The sequence below is a fragment of the Callorhinus ursinus genome, unplaced genomic scaffold (assembly GCF_003265705.2).
Source record: "Callorhinus ursinus isolate GAN/ISIS: 27379988/994484 unplaced genomic scaffold, GSC_fseal_2.0 scaffold5, whole genome shotgun sequence".
In the NCBI taxonomy this organism is placed as follows: Eukaryota; Metazoa; Chordata; class Mammalia; order Carnivora; family Otariidae; genus Callorhinus; species Callorhinus ursinus.
Genome location: NW_027397067.1, coordinates 19,641,567 through 19,649,399, shown reverse-complemented (window position 1 = coordinate 19,649,399; position 7,833 = coordinate 19,641,567). Strand labels below are relative to the sequence as shown.

General features: G+C 36.9%; 1 pseudogene; it reads right to left on the bottom strand.

Annotated features, from left to right (window-relative positions):
* Positions 1–204: 204 nt before the first annotated feature.
* LOC112823564 (tRNA (guanine(6)-N(2))-methyltransferase THUMP3 pseudogene) lies at positions 205–2,883 on the bottom strand (annotated as a pseudogene).
* Between the last annotated feature and the right edge of the window lie 4,950 nt (positions 2,884–7,833).

Genomic DNA, 7,833 nt, shown 5'->3' with positions numbered 1-7,833 from the left:
CAGAACAGGTCTAAAGAAAAGCTCTGCCTCCTCATACGATATTTTTCAATCCCATCACGTGACGTTCATATCTTTTGCTAACCAGGGTGAAGAGCCTTAGACCAGTTTAAATAGTGCAAACTGCACTTTGGTTGATGTTAGTTTTCTCAGTTCTTCGTGCTGACATTTCCAGTGTTGGGAAGTACTAATACTGCATTCTTTGCATTACCAGAGAGTTCCTCTTTCTCCATCTTCTGAAGGATAATCAACAGCTTGGGATGGGTGTTTCAGAACACAAACTGCTGCAGGAAGACCCTCTATGTTGCGCAGACAGTAGGTGCCTTTTGCCAGATGTGTCTCATTAAAGATAATGCCCTGGTAGAGCATTTCCAGTCCCAGTAAGTAGTAGAACCTGGCCTGTCTCAGGTCCACAGATACAGTTCATCTCCGTAAGCAAGCTGGATAAAGGTTACAGTTTCTCTTCTCGGAGGCCATCATTTTTCCAAATGGCATATCTGTTATAGTAATACGACAGAGCCAGGTCTCAGTGGTGAATTGCAGATAGATATCCCACTGAACAGCATCTATGGACAAGCCCCAGGATGGTTTGCCTTCTTTAATTTGGCTCTTGGTCAATCCAGAAGAGATATTATGTGCCACCCTCCCTATTAACAGCCAAGGTATTATTATCACCAGCTTCTGTAACCCCATCTCTTGGTATTGCCCCTGTTCCATACATCCCATCAACTATCCTATCAGTAGGTTGAGGAACACAGAGCCTGAGCACCCCGTAGGTGAGAGCAGATCTGAGTTGTAGGTCCAAAATGTGAGATGTTTGTTTCTTTGGTGGAGACTCTCTCCTGTCAATGCAATGCCTGCAATGATTTGATTATCATGGATTTTCAAAAGAGTTTCCGTATCAAAATTGGTCATGTCAGTTTTCCACTTTAATTAATCCTGAACAGCACCCCTAGAATTTCTTGCAGCCTGATTTGAGGTACAGCACTGTTTCTCTCCTTTCTGCATATGACTCTAAACTTTAACACTTAAGGATCAGTTTTTCCTTTTGAACTTTCATCAGTCTCATCTTTGCAAGATGCCAAATCAGAATCTACTAATGTTGGTATCTCTTCAATAGCTGGATTTTCATCAGAGTCGAAGACATGTAAATCTAAGCCAGTGTTAGGAAACTCTTTTAACATCTTTGTCTTCTGTTTTGTCTCCTCATTTATTATCAATTTTACCGTTACTTGAATTCTTATTTATCCTTTTGTAATTTTTTCCTTGAAACTGGCTTTAATTTTCCATATCTTTTAAGGCTCTGAGCATGGGAGTTTCCAGGCAATTCTTCAAAATCCTTTAGAACTTCTGTTTCTTTGAACTGGTAATCTTCAAACTCCTGAACAACCACAAATAAGCTATCAACTGATTTCAGACAATAGACCTGAGCCAGGCTTTCCACCAAAACGCCAAAACATCTCACTTCATTTCTGCAGTTTGCACGATGAGCAGTTTCTCTCTCACTTCATCTGCAGCTGTCTGTGCAAAACCAGTAGGTCGTGTGGCTCCACTTGTGACCTGGAAGTGCTCAGACTCACTTCTGAGACTACTTTCTGTCTTGAAGGTTCACATCCAAGAGTTGGTCAGTGGTTTCTTGAACATCAGACCTGCTGGCAGTTCTTCCAAGATCCCTAACTTTCCTGCCAACACAGACCCTTCCAGTTCCAGCCCCACAGGCCCATGCACCCCAATGCTATGTTTTCTCTTCTCTCTCAAGATGTTGTGTATAGAACTTTTTCAAAAAATTTATTAGCAAAATATTGAAACAGAGCAAAATTGAAAGAATTTTAGAGTGAATGCCAAAATACCCATCACCTAGATTCTAGCATCAACATTTTACTATACTTGCTTTTTCACATATTTATTCCTACATCGATACATTACATGTTTTATGTATTTTAAAATAACTTTCAGACAAATGTATGTCCCCCTAGGTACTTCAGCCTTCCTGTCATTAACTAGAGTTCAATATTTGTTTTTTTTCTTTTGTTGTAAAATTTACATACAATGTAATGCGCAAATTTTTCTGAGTTCTGAAAAGTGCAAATACTTGTATAACCCACAGCCTGTCATTAGAGAACATCACTATCATCCCAGAAAGATCTTTCATGCCCTTTCCAATTACTGATACTAATCCCACCCCAAGAAAACCACTGTTCAAATTTTCTTCCATCATTGACTGATTTTGATTGTTTTAAAACTTCATAAAAATTAAATAATATAGTATGTACAATTTTTGTCTGGCTTCTTTTGCTCAACATGTTTTTGAGATTTAATCATACTCTTGCTTGACAATGTTGATTCTTTTTATTGCTGAGTAGTATTCCATTATATGAATATGCTCTACCTTGTTTATCCATTCTCCCATTTTAGGATATCTGGGAAACATTCCACTTTGGGCTATTATGAATAAAGCTGATTTGAATATTTTTGTACAAGTCTTTTTATGTGCATATGTGCTTTTATTTCTCCTAAGTAAATACCTAGAGATGGGATTATTGGACCATCGGTTAATGTATATTTAGTTTTACAAGGAAATGCTAGATCTTTTGCCATAATACTTGTCATGTTTGACATTCCCAACAGTAATTTATGAGATTTCCAGTGGCTGAACATCCTTACTGAAATTTGGTATTGATAATCTTTCTAATTTTATTTGTTCTGATGTATGTGTAGTGGTATGTCTATGTAGTCTTAATTTGCATTACCCAGATGACTAACAATATTGGCCACATTTTTATGTGTCTGTTCATGTGTCTATTCAATTCAAGCTATTTTGTTTTTTATTATTGAATTGTAGGAGTTCTTTATATACCTTGCATCCCGGTCCTTTGTCAGATACATGTTTTATAATACATATTTTCTTCAAATCTGTGGCATGCCTCTTCAGCTTATTTTTATTTATTTTTAAAGATTTTATTTATTTATTTACTTTAAAGAGAGAGCACAAGCAGGGGGAGGAACAAAGGGAGAGGAGCAGAGAGGGAGGGAGAGGAAGGTAGAAAGAATCTTAAGCAGATTCGATGCTGAGCACAGAGCCTGACGTGGGCTCAATCTCACAACCCTGAGATCATGACCCTGAGATCATGACCTGAGCCGAAACCAAGAGTGGGACACTTAACCAGCTAAGCCACACAGGTACCCCATCTCTTCAGTTTATTAATAATGTCTTTTGTTAAGTAGTTTTTAATTGACACGTTGAACTAATCAATTTTTCTATTATGGTCGTTGCTTTACATTTCAGAACTTTGCTTTTCACAAATCACAAAGATACTATCCTATGTTTCCCTTTAAAAGCTTTATGGTTTTCTCCTTCATAATTATTCAGTTCAAAATATTTTGAAATTTCTTTGTTGATTTCTTCACTGAAGAAATGAGAACGGTTTTCTATAATTTCAGTGATTTTCCGAGATGTTACGTTGTTACTGATTTCCAATTTGTTATGTTCAGAAAACCTATCTTGTATGCTTTCAGTTCTTTTAAATATATTTAAGACTTGTTGGAAGATTCAACATATGATCTGTCTCAGTGAACATATCGGGTACACTTGAAAAGAATATGTATTATGCAACTAGTTATTGAGTGTAGTGTTCTATAAATATCATTTAGGTCAAGATGTTGATAGTTTGTTCAGATCCATCTATATATTTTTTTAAATATTTACTTATTTATTTTAGAGGCAGGGGGAGGGACAGGTGGAGAGGGAGACAGAGAATCCTTAAGCAGACTCTGAGCTGAGCATGAAGCCAGACTCGGGGGTCTGTCCCAGGACCCTGAGATCCTGTCCTGAGCCTAAATCAAAAGTCGGCTCCTTAACAGACTGAACCACCCAGCCACCCCAGATACATCTACATCTTTACTGAATTTCTTTAGTTCTATCAATTGCTGAAAAATAGTGTTAAAAAATCTTCACTATGATTATACAATTGTTTATTTCTCCCCTTGATTCTGTCATTATCTAATGAATTTTGAAGCTCTCATAAGAGAGAAAAAACATTTATGAATACTATGTCTTCCTGATGAACTGATTCTCTTGGCATTTTGAAAAGTCTCTCTTTATTTCCAGTGCTCTTAATTCCTTCTTGAAGATTGAATTTCAGTGTGGTGTCATTTCACTTCAGCCTGAAGAATTCCCGTTAACATCTCTCAAAAGGTATTTCTGCTGGTGATGAATCCTCTTTTTCTTAGCTACAGTTGCCTTTCTCTAGCCTTCCTCATTTTTGCTGGATATAGGATTTTGAGTTGTCAGATTTTTTTTCTGTTCTTTCAGAACTCTAAATATGTGTTCTGCTATCTTGTTAACTTATATAGAATGTATTGTTTTCTCTGGATTCTTTCAAGATTTTCTCTTTATTTTTTTTTATTTTCTTTTCCGATTCTCCCCCTTCATTTTTCCCTCTTTATATTTGATATTCAGTAATATTAATATGATGAGCTGAAGTTTGGTTTTATTTTTATTTTTCCCATTTGGAGTTCCTTTATTTTTCAAAAGCAGCCTATTGAAGTATAATTGACATACAGTAAATCAGTGCATATTCAAGTATACATTTGGATACTCTTTGACATACATACTCCAGAAACCATCACACAATAAAAATAATGAATATGTCTGTTACCCCAGAAAGTTTCCTTCTGCCTCTGTAATTTCTCCCACCTTTCATCCCATTCACAGCCTCAGTGATCTCCTTCCTGACGGTATACATTATTTGTATTTCCTAGGATTTTGTATACTTTTTTTTTTTTGACACAGAGAGAGAGAGAGAACATGAGTGGGGGGATGGAGGGAAGGGCAGAAGGAGAGGGAGAGAGAGAATCCTAAGCAGCTTCCATGCTTAACTCGGAGCCCAACGTGGGGCTCCATCTCATGACCCTGAGATCATGACCTGAGATGAAATCCAGAGTCAGACACTTAACTGACTGAACCACCTAGGCACCCCTGTATTGTCTAGCTCTTTCAGTCAGCATACCTATGTTGAGATTCATACGCTATTGTGTGTATTAATAGTTCAGTCCTTTTCATTGCTGAGGAGTAATATACCATAATGATAAAGCACATTATGTCTATCCATTCACCTCTTAATGGACATTTAGATTGCTTCCATTTGGGGGCCATTACAAATCAAGTTGCCATGAACATTCATATACAATCTTTTTATCTCTCTTGGGTAAATACTTAGGACTAGAATGGCTGGGTCACATGGCAGGTGTGTGTTTAACTTTTTAAGAAACTACTAAATTATTGGTATTTTCCAAACAGGTTTTAGATCTCACATTCTGGCCAGAAGTGATTGAGAGGTCCATTTACTCCACATCCTTACCAACATTTGATTTGGTTGGTCTTTCCTCATTTTAGTAATAAAAAAAAAAGAGCCTAATAGTATAGAGCTTAATGGGTTTATCACCAGTGTAATTTTGTGTATGAAAATTGATTTAAATAACTTGTCTGATTACAAAATTAATGTGTTTTGTAGAAAATTTCTAAAATGTGGAACTATGCAAAAAATAAAATAAAAACACCTGTTATTGTGTCAGTTAGTCATAATGCTCGTTGAGTCTAGATTTTTTTCAATACTTACATACACTTGTTTTATTTTACTTTTTATTTTTTTTTAGAGAGGGAGAGAGACAGAGAAAGTGAGAGGGAGAAGGTGCAGAAGGAGAGGGAAGAGAGAATCTTAAGCAGGCTCCACACTCAGCACAGAGTCTGAGGTGGAGCTCAATGCGTGACCCTGAGATCATGACCTGAGCCAAAACCAAGAGTTGGATGCTTAACTGACTGAGCCACCCAGGCGCCCCTCATACACTTGTTTTAAAAAAATGGATTCTGGTTCACACACTGTTTTCTAATCCACTATTTTTTTTAAAGAATTTATTTATTTATTTGACAGAGAGACACAGTGAGAGAGGAAATACAAGCAGGGGGAGTGGGAGAGGGAGAAGCAGGCTTCCCGCTGAGCAGGGAGCCCAATGTGGGGCTCAATCCCAGGATCCTGGGATCATGACCTGAGCTGAAGGCAGACGCTTAATGACTGAGCCACCCAGGCGCCCCCTCTAATCCACTTTTTTTTCTTAATACTGAATCATGAGTTTTTGAAGTCATTAAAATTCTTCTACAATGTATCAATTTTAGTGACTATAAAGTTTTCATCAAATGCAATGCCGTACTTCATTTAATGTCTGCTATCTATTGTTGGATGCTTAGGTTCTTTCTAGGTTTTCACTTTGAATAAAAACCTGCACCTGGGTGGCTCAGTTGGTTAAGCGACTGCCTTTGGCTCAGGTCATGATCCTGGAGTCCCTGGATCGAGTCCCGCATTTGGCTCCCTGCTCAGCGGGGAGTCTGCTTCTCCCTCTGACCCTCCCCCCTCTCATGCTCTCTCTATCCCATTCTCCCTCTCAAATAAATAAATAAAATCTTTAAATAAATAAATAAATAAATAAATAAATAAATAAATAAATAAAACCTGGTAAGGTAAAATACATATAACATGTAATATACTCTATTTTAACCACTTTTAACTGTAAAATTTAGTGTTAACTAAGTACATTCACATTGTTCTAGAATCAATCTCCAGAATTTTTCATCTTGCAAAACTGTAACTCTATACCTATTAATTAACAACTATCCATTTCCTCCTCTCCCAGCCCCTGGCAACCATCATACTATTTGCTGATTTTTTTTTTTTAATCATGTTTTTGGGGTCATACCTAAAAATATTTACCTAACTGAAGATTTACAAAGATTTTCTCATAGAGTTTTCCTTGAAGTTTTGTAGAGTTCAATTTTACATTTAGGTCTATGATCTATTTTGAGCCAATTTTTCAATATGGTAGAAAGATATGGATAACACTTCATTTTTATGTGTGGATATCTACCTGTTCCATTACCATATTAAAAGATTATCTTTTGTCCATTGAATTGCTTTTGCATTTTTGTGGAAATAAGTTATCCATTTATATATGGATATATTTCTGGACTCTTCAATCTATTCCTTTGATCTCTTTGTCTCTATGCCAGTATCATACTGTCTTGATTACTGTAGCTTTATAATAAGTATTAAATCAGAAAGCATTAGTCCTCCAACTTTATTCTTTTTCAAATTTATTTTTGCTGTTTTAGTTACTTACATTCCATATGGATTTGAGAGTCAATGTGTCAACTTATGCAAAATAATCTGCTGGGGTTTTGATTGGGATCGCATTGAATCTGTAAGTGAATTCAGGGAGAACTGACATCTTAACAGTATGGAGTCTTCTGACCATGAACACAGTGTATCTTTCCATGTGTTTAGGTCTTTCTTAATTTCTCACAGCAACATCTTTTTCCTTTTCAGAGTAGTATAACTCAGAATGGTAATGTCAGGCACTATTCCTAGCTCTGTGTGAGTACCAGGCACTGTTAACTCCAAATCCTTTCTGATCATTCTTTCTATGGCCTCACATGGTCTCCTTGCCTCATACATGCACCTATCAGTTCTCTGCTCACCCTAAAGAGGATCCTCTGCAATCTCCAGGAATCTCTCTCTGTAACTCTTCCCTCTTTAATATTCTGTCTTACAAACTCTAACTCTTTTGTCCTCCTCAGACTCTCAGCTCTGTCTCATCAACTCAGGGAGATGGTGCAACTGGGTTCGTTTTCCATTCAGTGTAGTCTGGAAACTCTCTTAAGGCAGTAAGCTGGAGCAATCATAGTACTAACCTTATTTCCCATCTCTAGGCATCACTGTCCTTTATTGTCTGATGTCCAGTGTCTTGGAAACTGTTGTTTCATGTATCTTGTTTATTTTTTGTTGT